Source organism: Halichoerus grypus, chromosome 2 (assembly GCF_964656455.1).
Source record: "Halichoerus grypus chromosome 2, mHalGry1.hap1.1, whole genome shotgun sequence".
Lineage (NCBI taxonomy): Eukaryota > Metazoa > Chordata > Mammalia > Carnivora > Phocidae > Halichoerus > Halichoerus grypus.
In genome coordinates, this window is record NC_135713.1 from 92,643,672 (window position 1) to 92,660,857 (window position 17,186).

General features: G+C 47.3%; 1 long non-coding RNA gene across 1 annotated transcript; it reads right to left on the minus strand.

The window, feature by feature from the left end:
- Nucleotides 1-5,913: 5,913 nt before the first annotated feature.
- Nucleotides 5,914-13,526, minus strand: LOC118539530 (uncharacterized). Its single transcript, XR_004919215.2, has 3 exons — nt 13,241-13,526; nt 7,605-7,681; nt 5,914-6,235 (listed from the first exon to the last, which is right to left on the minus strand). It is a non-coding gene; the product is annotated as an uncharacterized LOC118539530 (long non-coding RNA).
- Between the last annotated feature and the right edge of the window lie 3,660 nt (nt 13,527-17,186).

Below are 17,186 nucleotides of genomic sequence, written 5' to 3' on the forward strand. Positions count from 1 at the left end.
ATTCCTTCTTTGCATATTTTATTTATTGACAATTCTCTCTGCCTTTCCAAGCTTCGAGCTTCTTGAGGACACAGACTAGTAATTACTCATCTCAGCCCTCCTAGTGCCTAGCATCGTGCCTCGCGCACAGGAATCGTGGGAATTGGGTTAGAGCTAGTCTCCCTGCTTCCTTCAGAGACTTCTTTAAAATATCAAATCCCTGCCTTTACACTGTTTCTACTCCCACTCACTCCTTCACCCACTAAAATCTGTTTTCCTCCCATGTTTCTGATCTTTTAAAGAAATAAATGACTCACTCACATGTCTAAAGTGCACTGTGTCCATTCACTTTCCATACTCTTCAACCTCTGGGGCATTTGACACTGTTGACCATCACCCTCCTCGACATTCTTCTCCTGGTTTCTGTAGCGCACGGTCATGCTTTTGTTGTATCCATCCCACCTTCTTCTGGGAACAGCCCCTCAGTTTTCCTCTAGGGAAACATCCCTCCCTTATTCTCAGCCCTTGTGGTTTGGATGCTCTTTCTGATTACCTTAATTTTCATCAAGGTAATAACATTTTCCAGTTTTCCCTAGTCTGAAACCCTGAAGTTATCCTTAATTATTCCTTCTTAGTTCAGGGATCTTGTCCTTACTCATTAGGCTAATGAGAGTTTCCCAAGGCTGGTAGTGAGGAGATGTTCTCTTCTTCCTTGGTTGCTAAGCTCATAGGAGCTTTGAGGTGCTGGTGACCATCTTGCCTGCCTGAGAATGAAGCCATGTCTGACAGAAGCAGAGCTGAGGAGAGAGCAGAAGACTCCCTATGGAACCCTACATCCAGCCTTGCCTGAAGTCAGACCTATACCCTGGACATTATAGTTATACGAGCTACTGACTTTCCTTTTTTGCTGCCACCAGGTTGTCAGTTTTCTGTTATAATCAAGGGAGTTGTGATTGATAATGGCTGACTTTGTTGCTTGTCTTAAGGATGACAGAGGTGTCTGATGATGGAAGACAGCAAATATTTAAGTAAGGTCCTACAACCACCGACTGGTTAAGGATCCCATGAGGGACCCTGGATGAGATGACCTTTGACGTCCTTTCAGACTCGGAGAACCAGAGTTCATTTTGGGGTTCATTTTTGAATGGGAACAGTTTTGTTGGGAACATGGCCCCTCCTTTACCAAGCTCCTTCTCTTGGTCATGTCTCACGTTCCACCCTTCATCAGAGCTGTTGTTGCATTTCCTATCTTCCCTATTAAATCATGATCTCTTTGAGGTGCATGTGAAGATTGTGAGCTTTTATTCTTAGCTCAAATGGTGTTTATGGGAAGGAAGGGAGGAAAGGAGAGAGAGGAACAAAGGGAAGGGAAAGAAAGGCAAGAAATCTACTCTTCACGGTATATAAACCATTTAATTGTGAAGCTCCATCTAGTCTCTTAATTGATCCATAGTCCCTCCTTGTTGTGTTTGCTACTTTTGAAAATCCAAAATGCTTTTCTGTGCTTTTAGGTCGATTTTTAAAATAGAAGCCACAGGTGGTTGTGTTAGGTAGCGAAGGCGCCTGGTATGGGGGCTCGTTCTAAACTCCAGTCCTGCCCTCTCTTGACTTTGTCTTCTTGCTTACCTCTCCATTTTCTCATGATTTACTCAGTTTCCTTCTTCATCATAATGAAGTGCTCAGACCTACAGGCACTTGATTCATAGTAGTGTATCAGGATAAGCACAGAGGCTCCTTCCAGATGCATTTAGACAAGGGACACTACCATCTAACTTTTCTAAGAAAACTTGATAATGAAATAATTGTTTCCAGCAAGTTACAGAAACAATCTGTTTGAGATAAGGGAAACAGAGATGCCTTATCAGATATTTGACCCCCCGCCCCCCGCCCCCCCACCAAGAAAGAAAGAAAGAAAGAAAGAAAGAAAGAAAGAAAGAAAGAAAGACTACCCTAGCCACCTTCTACTTTTCATTGTCTTTAAGGTTTTTCTGTCTAGACATTTCTTAAGCAGTTAGAATGCTGCTGAGTGTAATTGTGGCAGGTCCAGCTGGCCCAGACTTCCCTAAAAGGGCCTCTGCATTGCAGCATGTTTAAAATAGTAGCCACTCCCTCAAGAGGATGAGGTTTCTCAGGCAATGATGTTTGTCCATGCATCCAAGAATTCATATTTAAATACTCGGTGTGTACTGCACGCTATTAAACTCAGAGAGAAGATGCTAAAATATGGGATGCTGTCCTCACTCTCTGGGGGCTTATAATCTTTTTTTTTTTATTATTGTTATGTTAATCCCCATACATTACATCATTAGTTTTAGATATAGTGTTCCATGATTCATTGTTTGTGCATAACACCCAGTGCTCCATGCAGAACGTGTAGGGGCTTATAATCTAATCAGAGAGATAGGATACATACACCCACCAACTAATTTCCTTTCAGCTGAGAACCTGAAAGCGGGTTCTCAATGCTGGCCACACATTAACATCACCCGAGGAACATTAGGAACACTATTGATGCCTGAGCCTCATCCCACACAACTGAACGAGAAATATCTGGGTTGAGCCTAGGCATTAATAATTTTTAACCCTGCCGTCCCCCTCGTCCCCTCCCTTGTAAGTCTAAGGTGCAATCAGACTTGAGAAACTCTGGCCAAAATGCTACCTCTTCTTACACACAGAGATCGGTTTGCCCTCCCTGATCTCCCCAGCCAGAAGGAATATATATTGATTGATTCCCAATGGTTCCAAATGTTTCTGTCAAAGAAAGACCCAGGAAACCTCAGACCAAGTCTTGTTTTCCAGAAAACACAGGAGGAGGAGATCATGACAGGAAAGTCAACACACAGCAGCCTTGGCCCTCATGTGGAAGGTTTCTTTACTCAGATTTGACAAAAGGCAAGGTCCAATCAGCCAGGCCTATGTGATGACAGAGAAATTAGAAGCCAAGGTCAATGCAAATACAGTCCAAGTCTTGGACTAACCATATGTATTTCTTGGCAGCCACTTGACTTGCTTGAAAGCACCGACATTCATAAACTTGGGGTCCAGTAGTTATGTAGACCAACGGGAAGGACGTTTCAAGTCACAAAACTGGAATCTTTGGGAAGCAACAGAAGTTGACCTAGATTATTTTCCTCCTCGGCTTCCATCTTTTGACTGTATTCCCGACTGGTGCCGGTGCAGAGTCCCATCTAACAGATGCCGGCCAGGCCTTAGCGTCCCGGAACATTCTTAGGCACTGACGGTGGCTGACTGGCTGGGAGATGTGGCTTAGTCTTGATTAAAGTAGTCTTTTACTTCCCTTTGTCCAAGGGAGCCCATTCATCCACACTAATCCATTTGTCCAATGAGCTCTAACCTAATCACCAGTACTCGCGGCCAAAGCCTCTAACGCCCTGACCTATCTTTGTAATCGCCCTGACCAATATAGCTGCATCTTCCCACTGAAAGTTCAGGCCAGGCCGGGCTCCAGGCTCTACCTCCAAATGTGATTAATGCACAACATCTGAGCACGGGAGATGCACACTGGAAACTTTTTTATATGCTGCAGGCAAAACAGCAAGACTGACTATAAACTTCCACGTAATTATTTCCTAAGGGTATATACAAGATGCTTTTGTTTAGAAGGTGGCAAGTTTTCCAAGGCTTCAGAGGGGTTCCAAGAGCTTACTCAGGACCTATTGCTTTGGAGGAAACAAGAGCTTTCTCACCAAAAGAAAAATCCAGCTCTCAAGCCTACTTGGACATCCAATTTCAGAGTGGCTCTGGCCTTCCAGAAAGGCCTTTGGGATCCTAAAACCCCACTTGACCACAAGCTGCGTTTTCTGGGAAGCAGTGACACCTGGTGGTGTGGTCCCTCAATGGCTTGAGGCTCTGCCTTGAGGGGTGAGAACAGACCATTTCACTGCCTTCTGCCCTCAGCATTCCTGCCACAGAGTCTCCAAGTGTCACGATCCCAAATGTCACATCCAGGACATCTCTAGTCCATTCTCCGCTTCCCTGCCCCCATTCTGAATGAGGTTGGAAGGAAAGTAGAAATTCCTTGGACCTGTGTCCCCCAGAAGGCATCCCCATTTGCCCCTTAGCAATAGGGCAGGGCACCTTGCATTTCTGGGGGACGTGTTTTATTTAGCCCATGGTGTTTCCCCTGCAATACCAGCCATATTCTAATTGGTTTCTCCATCAACCTTCACTCAGTTTCTACTACATGCTGGGTAGGTGCTAAACGGTACACTTCAAAGGCTGTCAAGCTGCAGAAGAAGTAGCCCCTCAGGGAGCTTCTACTCTAACCAAGAATGGGAGGGTAATGACGTTAAGGATTCCTGGGCTAGGGTATCCAGAACAAATAATATTGACGCCAGTATTGATGGAAAATGAAGTCTCATCACTGCATTCAGCTCATTTACAAAAGAAGAAAGTCCTCATCTGACTCCATCTCAGAAGGAATTTGAAAGGTGACCTTTTTTTCCCCTCATTCTCCTCACGTGTTATCTCAGAGCCCCTCACCCACACAACACTGCCAACTTCCTTCTGGCCTAACCTGTCACCACTGGTGAGGTGACGGGGCTGTTCTTGTACCGCTGCTTTGTCCCCGGTCGGAACGTTCAGCTTCTTTGGAGGAGGGCAGCCTTAGGAGTTGTACATAAGAGCGAGTGTTCCCTCCGGTGAGAAGTCCTCCCACGCTGCTTCTGTGTGAGGCCCAGAACCAAATGAATCGGAGGATTTAGCACCCTTCTCCCAGCCCTCAAAGTGTTGCATTGGAATAAAGGTTAATTAAGGCAAAAGGGGGAAGATGTTCTTACGCTAAACTTTCCAGCGAAGTCCCTGGGTTTTCCCCTCTGTGTTCGCCCTTGGAAGTTCAAGCAGAGAGAGCGCGTCTTCAGCTGCCACCACCCTCACCGTGCTGCGCTCTGACCTCCTGAGTCATCTCTATCTTCTGTTCTCCGTCTCTCTTCCAGGAGAAGGTTTTGCATGGCCCTCCCCCAATCTCATTTCAGTTATTTTGGTGTATTTTCCTTTCCTAAGTCAGCCTTTGGGGGCAGATCTCTTGAAAGCAGGGTTCTCAGCCTGGGCCACACATTGGACACACCTGGAGGCCCTAAGTTCTATCTGCCACCCCGGGGGCCCAGCCCCAGCAGTCCGATTGGTTTGGGGCGGGGTCCAGGCCCCACAAAGTTACAGCCTGCCCAGGCGGTTCTAATGGGCTGTGAAGACGCCCCCACTCTGGTTTTCTCTTGCCCTGCTTTCTCCCACTCTTTATATTCTATGTGCTTGTCCGTCATCATTGCTCGTGATTATAAAGATGGAGCTGAAGCAGGGCAATCGCTTAGTTCTGGAAGTTAAACATGACAACAGCAAGGGAAATGATCTCCCTCATTTTCAGCCACAGCTAAGAGAACTCTCATTCCTGACCCAAATTTTATCCTCAACGTCACCAGTTCCCAGAAGAGGTATTGCCCATATTTCTGCGTATCACTGTGAAAACATAAGTACCCTGTTGCGTTCTAAAAAGTGATACTATGGAGCTGTTAGTCCATGGAAGTTGTGGGCATGTGCGGCATGTGAGTGTGTCTTTTTTCACTTCTTCTCATCTCTACTGCCCTCTGCCCCTCTGACTCTCTACCTTAAGAAAATCTTTGAATGTATCATAAAATATAACTAAAATATTTTTTCCATGTTCATTTGAGACTATTTTTGATCCTTGTCCTTATTTTTTTTTAAAGATACATTTCTGTCTGAAAGAGATTGCTACTTAGGTGGCCCACCTCCAGTTTGTAAAGGCAGAATGAGGCAGCAAGAACACCGTCTAGGGGCAACCAGAAGACCCGTGTCCTGCTTCAATCATTTGCTACTCACGTGCCCTGAAAGGCAAACCACTGACATTCTCTCTCCCTTCTCCCAACCGCAAAATGGAGAATCATGTTTTCATGGCCCATATCCACAGCCCACATTCATGGTTATTATGAGAATCAAATAAGCCAGTATTTGTGAACATATTTTGATTTAAAAAAAAAAAAAAAAGGTTCCTTTTCACGGGTATACAGTGAGTTTGAATCTTTCTGTAGAGAAATTTTCCATGCCCATTCTCTAAACTCTCATTTCATTTTCTTTGGAAACCTTGCTTGCATTTGTGTGATCAGAGCTCTTGCTGGTCTATAGGAGGCTTTTCTTTTTCTGGGAAGGCTGTTCCGCAGTCTGTCTGCTGCTCTCTGGAAGTTCCATTTCAGAAGGCAGCCCTGGTTAAGTTCCATCCCGACATCTGCAAATCACATCCACAGGGAAAATGTGACTCACTCAAGTTACTGCGTTCAGTTTTCATGGATATTGTTCAGGGAGTAGGTGTTGTCTTTGGGCCAAATCACTTGAAATCATCATGACATCAGGCCTGTCACTGAAAAACTGACTCTGCCCCCACAGGAAGCAAGGAGAAGGGTGGGTGCTGGGACACAAGGTTACTATAGGAAAGGCCACTTTCCTAGCCCTCCTGAAGTATTAGGGGGGAAGGGGGAAGGGGGAAGATGTTCTTACGCTAAACTTTCCAGCCAAGTCCCTGGGTTTTCCCCTCTGTGTTTGCCCTTGGAAGTTCAATCAGAGAGAGCGCGTCTTCAGCTGCCACCACCCTCACCGTGCTGTGCTCTGAACACCGAACACCATAGGATGCCTGGCACATAGTGGGAGAGCAGTAAATGGTGCCCAACAAATTATGGCACGTTTGTAAGTAACCCAGTACAAAATTGAACAGCCAAGGTGTCTCAACTCCTGTGCAATGCGATACAAACAAACCATAGTTTACGCTGCATGGACGGTGAGTATATGAAATTCTGGCTCCCCACTCTCTCTTTTGGTTACATCTGACATCACTAATTGGTCATCACGTTGTCTGCAGACGACCCCGGATCAAACCCCAGAATCTGATGCCACTCAGTTGAAACAGCTGCTACCAATCAATCCAAGATGCCAATTGCTATGAAACCGTTGGAAATTCCCAGTATGAAGGTTTCAGTAACCAAATCAATTCATTCATGGCACTTGTCCCAACACTCAGTTCACATCATTACCGTTAGCATCTTCCTCCTCCTCATCTTTATCATCAATGTCATCATTGTACTTGTCATCATAAAGCTACTTTGAGCTATTTTCATCAAAAGTCACTTTTGTCTTGATGTGGCACCTTACCAAGATGGGGGTTCCTTCTTTCTATCCTTTTATGCTTTAGTCTTGGTGGCCATACCCTTCTCCTTCCCTGTCCCTCCACTTCTAGTCATAGCTGAATATATTTCAAAAAGAGAAAGAAGCTATATGCATTGTCCCTTTTGGCATAGGGTTTTCTCTCCCTTATAAGATGATACCATAAATCCAGATCTGAATATTAATGAATTGTTGAATCCATGAGAACAGACTACTGACATTGGGGTAGACTCCAGGAGAAACATGTGGTAGGAGGAAGTTCTATAATAAATTGCAAAGGAACTCGGCCAAAGAGAAGAGAAAAATTGAAGGGGAGGGCACCTGTAGGGAGAGCAACATCCTCTACTGAAGGAGGAACATATTCACTATAGGAGTTCATTATCTCTTGGTTTCTCTTTGGCCCCTTTGCACAGTTCAGTTTTTTAGAGAGAAGCACTTACCCAGGTTCGAAGCATCCTCCTCCCCCTGGTTTGATGGCTTCAGTCCTCAGAAGCCGGGCCACTCCAGAAGTCAACATCTAGGTATATAGAGGAGAAGAGTAGGCTCCTGAGTGGCTTTTAGGATTTCTGGGCCTACAAATAAACGGGGGACTCAGCCCCCTCTAGGGCAGGCTCTCCTAAGGTAGCTTAGCAGGCCCTAGATATCGCAGCTGTCAAAGCTGGTAGGACCGAGACATGGCCACCTGCCCTCCTGAAGAAGATTCTTGGGAACCTACCTACCTCCACGGCAGTCAGCTGAAGACTTCCTGCCCTAGGTTCATAGCAAAGCTTCTCCAGTACATAAGTCAGAAGACAATATGTTGTTAAGGTGCAGGTGGGGAGTAGATGTAGGACAAGGTGAAATTGTTTAAAATTACTTTTAAGTGAATGGAATAAAAACCCTAAATTGATTCCAATTACCTCCTGAACTCAGTGCTAGAGAGAAATAACGGACCCAGTCAAATTAGAGAAATCCAAGAGGCCTTGACCCATCAGTAAATACAGACTCCTATATGAAAATGAGTGAATTCACCACCGAGCTCTCCAGCCACTTTCCACTGGACGGTGAAGCTAACATGAAGCTGAACTATCGGGAGTGCCAACCATATGTGCTGTGGGTGTGTGTCCATGCGGTGGGCAGCCCAGTCCAACCCAAACCTATAGGAATAGTACAAGGCTCCGGTTCAGAGGCACCTGTCATGTCCCAGTCTTAGCAATCACTGTGGCCAGCAAAGATTCCCAGGGCAGCGAGTCACTAAAGCCAGAAAAACCAGAGAGACCAGAAGGTATCCAATTTCAAGAGGAGCACGAGAAGACCGACCAAAAGCAGGCTGTGAGTAGACTCCCACTGAATATCTCAGGTCCTTTCCCCACTCTCTGAAAGATAAATGTTAAGGAGGCATTGGAAGCCCTGAGCTTGCTCAAGAGCTGCCCAATGAGAGTGTGGAATTCAGACTCTGAAATCCTAGGCCAAAAGGCACTATGACCTTCGACTCCGCTTTCATCAAGCTCTGTGTTCCAGATGTGGCAGAAATCAAGGCTTGAGTTTCCGTGAGAAAGGAATGGAAATGATCACCTGTCTTGTCACCGGGCCAAGATCCTGACTTATATTTATGTTTTGGAAAAGGAGAAGAGAGAGGTAGGGTACAGAAGGGAGGGGTGAAGCTGATGATAAGGGGGTGGAAATGCAATAACATTCTCACTCCGGAGCCAAGGGAATTTGGCTCTGTAATTAGCTCCACTGCCCTGAGTAAAACCAGTCAACGCCTTCCAGCATAGCTGGGCCTGTGCTTTCCTGGGATGATGGTGCTGCACCATATTTGACACTGTTACCCTACGATTCCTCAGGAACACTACAGCACCCAGGTAGCGGACACTCCCAACTTGTAAGGAAATACTTGTCTCAGTCTCCCTGACCAGGCCTGGGTGCATTTGGCCAATCAGACTTTTCTGCTGCTCTTTGCTGTCACATCCTGAAGGAAACTTCCCCTAATTTCACCATATTCTCTCTCTCGCCCTCCAGCTACTCTGCCTCTCCTTGGTACTCTATCATTTCTTGCCCACTGTGTCTCCATCCCATTAGACTCTGAGATTCCTGAGGGTGGCAGCTTTATCCTGTTCTTGATAAGTCCACATGGTCTAGCTCAGGGCCACGCCCAAACCATGATTCATTATATGTTTCTGGAAGGGAAAAGGAGAATGGAATGACCAACTTGCCCAGGTTTGCTGGGATTTGCCTGGTTTTCGCTTGAGAAAGGCCTCAGATTTGGGCAAGCTGAGACAACTGGTCACCCCGCCAGAAGGGAAAGAGGAAGGTAAAGAGGAAGGAAGGCAAGAAAGAGGGTAGAACCCTGTGCACTCTGCTTGGCCACCTGAGGAGCAGCCTGCCTTGCTGCTGAGGTGCTGGCCGCTGAGTGACAGATGAGCTATTGGGGACTGCGGGGACATTCAGTGAGCTCATCCCTATAAAGGAGCAAAGAGATGATGGATCAGACTTGAATCAAGATGTAATTGAATTCTGAAAATGGAATTATTATATCCATTCGGGGAGCATCTGTTGAGCCCCTATACCTGGTCAGGTTCTGTGCCAGATACTGAGGATACAGAAGTGAAAACGGGCCCTGCCCACCAGGAGTGCAGGAAAGCAGCGGACGTGCTGAGGAAATGTCCAGTGCACTTCCTGTTTCATCACGTGGGTACAGCTCTGAACACACCATTGGTGCGCATAGACATAATGAGCTGTGTGTCTGCCAGGTTGGCATACACGCTGTCGTCTACCTTGGGGACCCTAGAGGACACTGTTACAACCTCTATAATAGGACGTCACCACATCCTCTCTTGTCTGTAAAACCACAGGGCCAGAGGGCTGTTGGTTGGTTGGTTTTTAAGCAGTATGTAGGCCTTCTCAGAGGCAGATTGAAAGGATCACTGGGCCCATGGCTTAAATTAGACTTGACACCATGACCAGGCAGACACGAGGCTGCCAGAGCTGGTGGGGGGCTAGACACACACGAAGGGCATGCCCAGGGCAGAGAGGGGTGCCCGATTTCTGCTGAGCTCAGGGCAGATGAGCTAATCCCCCAGATACCAGCCCTACCTGCTGGACGGGCAAGCCGTCCAGGGGCCAGTGTCCAGGCGGCTGCCTCCTAGGCCAGAGCGGTGCTCTGCCTTCTTTTTGCCCTACTCCTGATTTCCCATTCACAACTATGGGTCGTGGCCCAACAAGGATGGTTTTGGGGACTTTTATCATGGCCCACAGAATAGAGACACAACAAATGTTGAGCAGCGTTGACTGTCTTAGTCTTGGTTGGTCTCCAATCTGGCCACGGGTCCGCCACTGTGTTTATCTGGCTCTTGCTAACTGCTGACTGATTGTCTTCCCTACACTCCCACCCCACTCCTACCCCCTATGGCACATTTAGAGAATGGATTCGTTAATGGAAAGAGAACTATTATCCTCCTGAGTTGTTTCAGAACTCAGAAACCTTGTAGGAGGCACTCTGTTTTACAGATCAGAGGGAAACAGACAGGGAATAGGTTTCAGAATTAAGATTAAATCACCAAGACTGTAAATGGTTTCTCTCTCTCTCCCCTCTTATCTGTTTATAGAATGTCTCCTCCCTTTTTCACCTCTCTTTCCCTCCCTCGTTCCTGGCCGTGAGCTGGGGGTAGAACAGTAAAGCAGGACTTGTTTTTTTTTTAACCTTCTGAGACTTCACAGGTAGTTGGAGTTTATTACTATCATAAGGCAAAGATTGGGAGTTCAGCTTCTTTACGGGGAAGGTCATAGAGGAAGCCCTCCCTTCATCACCTGCCCACTGTGTCCCATGTTTATAAAGTATTTAAACACAGTGTGCTAAGCCAAGAGGGAAATGATGGGGAGGGCCTGAGGGGAGAGCAGGAGTCATCAGAAAGGCTTCACAGAGGAGGTGATACTCAAGTTGAGATTTGAAGAATAAATAGAAGTGTACTATGCAGTTATGATTTAACAAAAATTCTCAGCAATTCGTGATTAAGATGAAACCAAAAACATGAAAAAACAAGTTTCTCTCAGAGATTTAGCGTTCAGGGCAAGCAGAGGGGTTCAGCATATATTTCCACCGGGGCTGGGACCCTTCCCTCCACAGGCTCTCCACCGTGTTTGCGGTATTGACGTCCCGACTGCTGCCCTAAGATCCCATAGTCCCCGTCCGGAATGGCCTTAAGGAAGTGAACTGACACTATGTAAAAAGCTTTTCTGAATTAAGGGTTAAGGCAAAGGATTTTGGCTCCATTCACAGTTGACTAGAAACTTCCAGTAACCGAAAACGCCCATGCCCCCAGCCGGCTGGCTCATTGAGGTATTGCTGCATCTGGCTCTTTGTTTTGCTTTCTTCCTTCTGTTTGCTCTGAGCCCCTTGCCTTTACTCTGGCTTCTGCGCTCCTGCCTCGGCGGCAGCATTTTCTCCTCGTCCTCGCTCCACCCCGCCCCCTCGCTTGTCGGCGCCTGACTCAGCCCGAGCCGGGTGCGAACACGGGTGGGGAGCGAAGCAGGGAGTCTGGGCTCTGCAGGCGAGTCATGTCTGGCTCCTCGTGCCTCGACAGGGTACACCTAGTTCCTCCTCAGCTGACCGCTCTCCTTGAAGCTATTTTTGTGGGTGAGGCCATAATCCCGTCCTCCAGGCTGAGTATAAAAAGCAGGGCACATGGGGTGGACGGTCAGAGAGACTGACGTCTCTGAAGGAGGAGACTGGAACTTTGACAAGACACAGCTGGCTGAGGGAGGGAGCTGGAAGATTCCGCCCTGGGGTGAGGAAGACGAGGAGGAGGGGGCCTTTAAATAGCAGGTGGCTTCACCGCTTCTATAAATGAAAATGGAATGTTTTCACTGAACACCGACTATGAAAATGGTCTTTTATTAGACAGCTGCATCAACCCGTAGGACAGCCCCCGAGGCTCTAGCTGGGGACCCCGCCCTGCCGCTCATCGACGCGGACGACTGCGCCGCGGCACCTGCCGCGTCTCTCCGCCCAAGGCCTCGGCTCAGGCCAGGGAGATGGAGGGACAGTAACAGGCCACGGCTCGATTTCTAACACTGCCGGATTGCATTCTTCCTGCCAGTTGTGTATCGGTCTGAGAGTCATTAATTTTTCTCTTGAGGAGCCTGAAAAAGAGACCCACGTGCTGTGCCTTGGGGGCCGAGGGCGGGTAGGGCGGGCATGCCCGGAGGAGGCAAGCCTTTGAAAGCTCTCGGCAGGTCTTCTCTCGGTAGGGCGGAGCTCAAGGTGATCGGTCTTTCCTCTCTTTAACTGAAAAATCCCTTCCGGGATGGCAGAATAAAGTGGGTAGGAGCCCGAGGAGCATTTACCCTCTGAGTAAGTCACCTGCCTTGCAGCCTCCTTGCTTTTAGGAAGCTCAACGCAGTGTTTCTGGGCAGGTCAGAGGAGTCCGCCCCGCTTGCCACCGTCCCCGGGAAAGCAGGGCAGCCCAAGCGGCTGAGACATCGCGGTCAAGGAGGAACCAAAACCTCACTGGCTAGGTCCCCACGGCTAGATCCCCAGGGGATCCACTATCACTTCCCAAGAAAAAGGCGAATAATAATAGCTAATATTTAGTGAGCACCTATTATGTGCCAGGCAGGGTGCTAAATGTTCTATATTCATGAACTCATTTAATTCTAGCAACTCCACGAAGTAAGTGCTGTTTTCACATGAAGCCACCAAGAAGAGAATCAAGAACTTGCTCGCAGAGGCATAGCTGGGACGTGGCCAAGCCAGAATTCAAACCAGGCTGGTCAGCAGCCTAATGCTCAGAACGGCCCCGCCCCCCCCCATGCCGTCTCCCTCCATACTGCACTGTGAAGGGGTTCGGAACATGCCACCCCAACTATGTCACCCTGCCACACTGACTCTCTTGAGGTAAAGGCATTCCAACAACAGCAAATACAAGAAACAATTCCAACCTTCCTTCGAATTTTGCTCAGAAGCAGGAGAAGGAGATGCGATTCTCATAGAAAGCCGTCTTCCCAGTACCAGAAGGAAAGTAACATTCTTATCATCACAGATAAGCTGGGATGGAGAGAATTCTACGCAAACAGACCTTGTTAAAATAATTCTTACCCTCCTCTAATCTCCTTCTGTAGTTTCCACACTGCCTCTCTTGGTTTGACCGAATCTGAAAGCAAGTAGGTTTTGCCATTTGTTGGTTCTTCATTCCTTGTGAAGGCTCTCGGGTCACATAAAACTTGCATTAAATAAATTTGGATATTTTTCTCCTGCTGATCTGTCTGTGTCAGTTGAATTCTCAGGCCCAGCCAAAAAGAACCCTAAGAGGGTAAAGGTAAAAGTCTGTCTCCCCACAACTACTCTCTTCCAAATTTACCCTGTTACCACACCCGCATTTTCTCTCCCCATCTGTCTTCCCAGACTTTCCTACCAACGTGAGACACTGCAGTGCTGCCTCTCACTGCAAATGTCAGACTTCCGTGGTCAGATTTGCTCAGCATGGGACTTTCTGCTAAGATACATCAGGGACATTACTACTTTGAGAGAAATGCAAGCAGAAGTTGTCTATGACCCATCTGCTAGGTAATGAGATGCTCAAAGGCTACCTGGTGCGACGGCCTTCTCTAGAATTGGCGGGGGGGATGGACAAGGAGGCCATAAAAGGAGTCAAGACCCATCTAATCCGAGCCCCTCCAAGACAGAGCATGTGTCAAGAAGCACGTCATTCAAGAAGTAGGCTACAGAATCCAGCCCTCTCTCAAACGTACGTTTTGTAAAGCCATTTCAGCCAAGTGAGGAAAATTGATTTCTCAACATGAAAAGATAGTTTTGACAGCAGCCCTGGAGAAAACACTGGGTCTTGGACACTCAATCAAATCAATCAACCTGGAGGCTCAGCTGGACTTCCCAAGCAAAGAGCGTGCAGCTTCCAAACCTTCCTTGTCGGCCCTCACAGAGACCGTAGGCGGACAGACCACCGAGTGCTGTGGGAGCAGGGCTTGCAGGCACCCAGCCAAGCGTCCAGTCCGCACTGGGAGCAGAGGCAACACATGCACTTCCCAGATGGTGGGTTTTGGAAGACAGGGGCTGGCTGCCCACCAAGCCCTTTCCTGATTGCCTGGCTTTGGCTTGGGGACTGGGGTGGAGGCCGCTGCTCTGAGAAATGCATTTGCCCTTTGGTTGCAAAACATCTCCAAGTGATTGATGAACCAGTCCCAGGGAAGAAGAAATAAGTCACCTGCACCTGAAATGTAGCCTCCTCTAGAAAATATCTCACCCTTTCAGGAAGCCCCACGCCACGTGGACATTAATTACAACAGGAATAAAAGAGGATCAGATTCAGTTGCAGTCGTAGACACTCGAGGCTGCCTAACAAAGGAGTCATGGTTCCGTGTAACAAGATGAGAAATTTACTCACCATAAACCATGACCTTTGTTTTCCCCTTTGGCTAAATGTCCTCAGTACCCAATCCAGCCCTCAGCAGGGGCCATAACTCTTTCTCAGCAGATGCTGTCTGCCAGCCTTAGGAAATCAGGAAAGGCTGCAGACCGGGTTGGCCCAGCGCACACGGCTGGCTGGGTGAGGAGCCAAGTTCAGAGTTGGCCTCTTGGGGAAGCTACTGGCCTTGTTCAGGCCAGAACTCCCAACTTTGTACCCTTATTTGGTGTCCTTGTGACCACAAAGTCGCCTCTCTGGGCCTTTGCTTCTTCTTGTATAAAAGGTAGGGATCAGTCTAGCAATGTGTTTTCACACCTTTATTAGCAGTGGAATCCATTTTATAATCTAAATACTGCAAGATGCCCAATAAGACATAAACCCAATGCAAGTGGAGCTTCTTCAAGGTTAGTATAACGTGATGGGAAGGAGTTGTATTATGCAAATTCCAGCTCTGCCACTTACTAGTCGTGTGATCTTGGAACAGCTACTTATTGGCCCAGCCGTAGTTCTCTCATCCATACAACAGGTGTACTAACACCTGCTTCCTAGCGTGATTTTAAGGGCTAAGGGGAGAATACACGCACCGCTCTTAGGACAGAGGGTTTCATAAACACTTGCTCCTATTATTCACCATGATCAGACCGTAGCAGGGTGGGAGGCCTCCAGTTTCACAAACTCAGTCCTTCCCCTTCATTCCCACTGCATCCTTCTGTAGCGCTAGAGAAGCGGTGAGAGATCTCTAGGCTCTGCGTGGTCCAGCCTGAGAACCACTGGATAGGTGAGTGCTTCCCAGACTGTCTGAGATCAGTCACCTGAGGTGTTTATCAGATACCTAGGTGACCAAGATTCAGGAGGTGTGGTTCAGGTCCAGGGCTCTGTGCTTAACAAGGACACAAGGTGCTTCTTATCTTCAGGGTCTTTGGGGGGACTCCACCAGAGGATCCCCAAAGTCCCTTCAGCTCTAGCATGCTGGGATTCTATCTCTTTTCTGCCTCAGTCATGGCTAGGACCCACATGCAGATAAGCCCTGTGGGCTTGAGGCTGGTGGGGAAGCAACCCGTGCCTGGTTCTGAGGCTCACCACCCCATCTCCTCGGCCTCCTGCAGTCTGGATCCTGACCTCTTACTCCAAACCTGAGGCCCTTGTCTACCCTCTCAGCCTCAGCTGACTTCCTCGGCCCTCACACGTGCCCGTCCAGAACTAAGGTCTCTCCTTGTTCTGTTCCTGCCAGCGTCCTGCTGGGACAATTTCACGGGTGGAATCAGAATGCGTTAGAGTAAGAAATCTAAGGAGATGCTATTTTCTGTCTAATCTCTTCTCTCCCCATGGGTCAATTTGGCTGCACTTTTATTTTGAAATAAAAGAACCTAGAAACAAATGAGCAAACACCTTATTATTGAAAACCATCTGCAGAAAATCTCACGGAGCAGCTCCAAGGTCAAAGCTTATCTGTTCTGCCTCATACACAAAGCAGCCGGCAGGCAGGCAGGATGGGAAATCATAGAATCATAAGAAATTTGGGTAAAACCAAGCATCTTCTGTTCAATCGAATGTAAAAGTAAGAATTCTCTTTGCAACCCAAGTCTTAAAACTAAGAACATTTGTGTATTTTACAGAAACAACAACGATGGTGTTGAGTTGGCTGGGGTGGTCAGGAAAAATCAACAGCAGCCCTGGGACTCATGCTTGGCTCTTTCTTTCTCTTTGATCCCAGATTTTCATTTTTCAAAAAGTGCCATCTGTTCTTTTTGTAACTTTCATGTGGAAGAAAAATAATTTCAATTCTTGAAATGGTGTATTTCCTCTCCTTCTTTCCCCCAGCCTGAGTCCCTCTTTCTATACAGGTAAAGGGAAGGGAGGGGGTCAGAACTGAGTTTCTGTTAATACTGTGTGTGCCTAATTCCCACCAGCAGAGGATGAGCTCTGGGATGCAGGGCTACTGAGCAGTGTTACGAGTAGAATACACCCTGGGGTCTGCTTTAGGTTACCTATAGATCTGTCTGTGATGATGGAGACGTTCTGTATCTGCAGTGCCCACTGGCCACATATGGCTAGTGAGTTGTTGAAATGTGGCCGATGCAACCAAGGAACTGAATTTTTAAGTACATTTCATTTTAATGTAAATCTAAAGTTAAATATTTCAATATATGACCCAGTTTAGGGGATTAATTGTGTATGTGTTGGGAGAGGGTGCAAGGGAGGTGAGCAGTGCTAGGATCCTATAGCAGCAAGCTTTGACCCCCTCCTTCTCTTGGTCTCCTCTTGGTCCATGGTCCTCCCACGTTCCATCAACAACTGCCCGAATAGCTCATGAAGCAGTTTCCTTCAACATATGGCCCCTTAGCTTTTTTTCTTTCTTTCTTTCTTTCTTTTTTTTTTAAATGATTGTAGCTTCAAGCTACTGTTGTCATTATGTGGGCTATCCTGGTCTAACTATACTCTTGAAGATTTCTAGCATAAAAAATTAAAAATTAAAAAGAAAAAATTTTAAAGCATTCCATGAAAAGGAATGTGAGGTCAGCTTTCAGCTAGAGAAGATGCCACATTCCATTGGAAATGTCTGCCACGGTAGAGAAAGTGCCGCGTTCCATTGGAAATGTCTGCCGTGGCTGCAGGCACGGG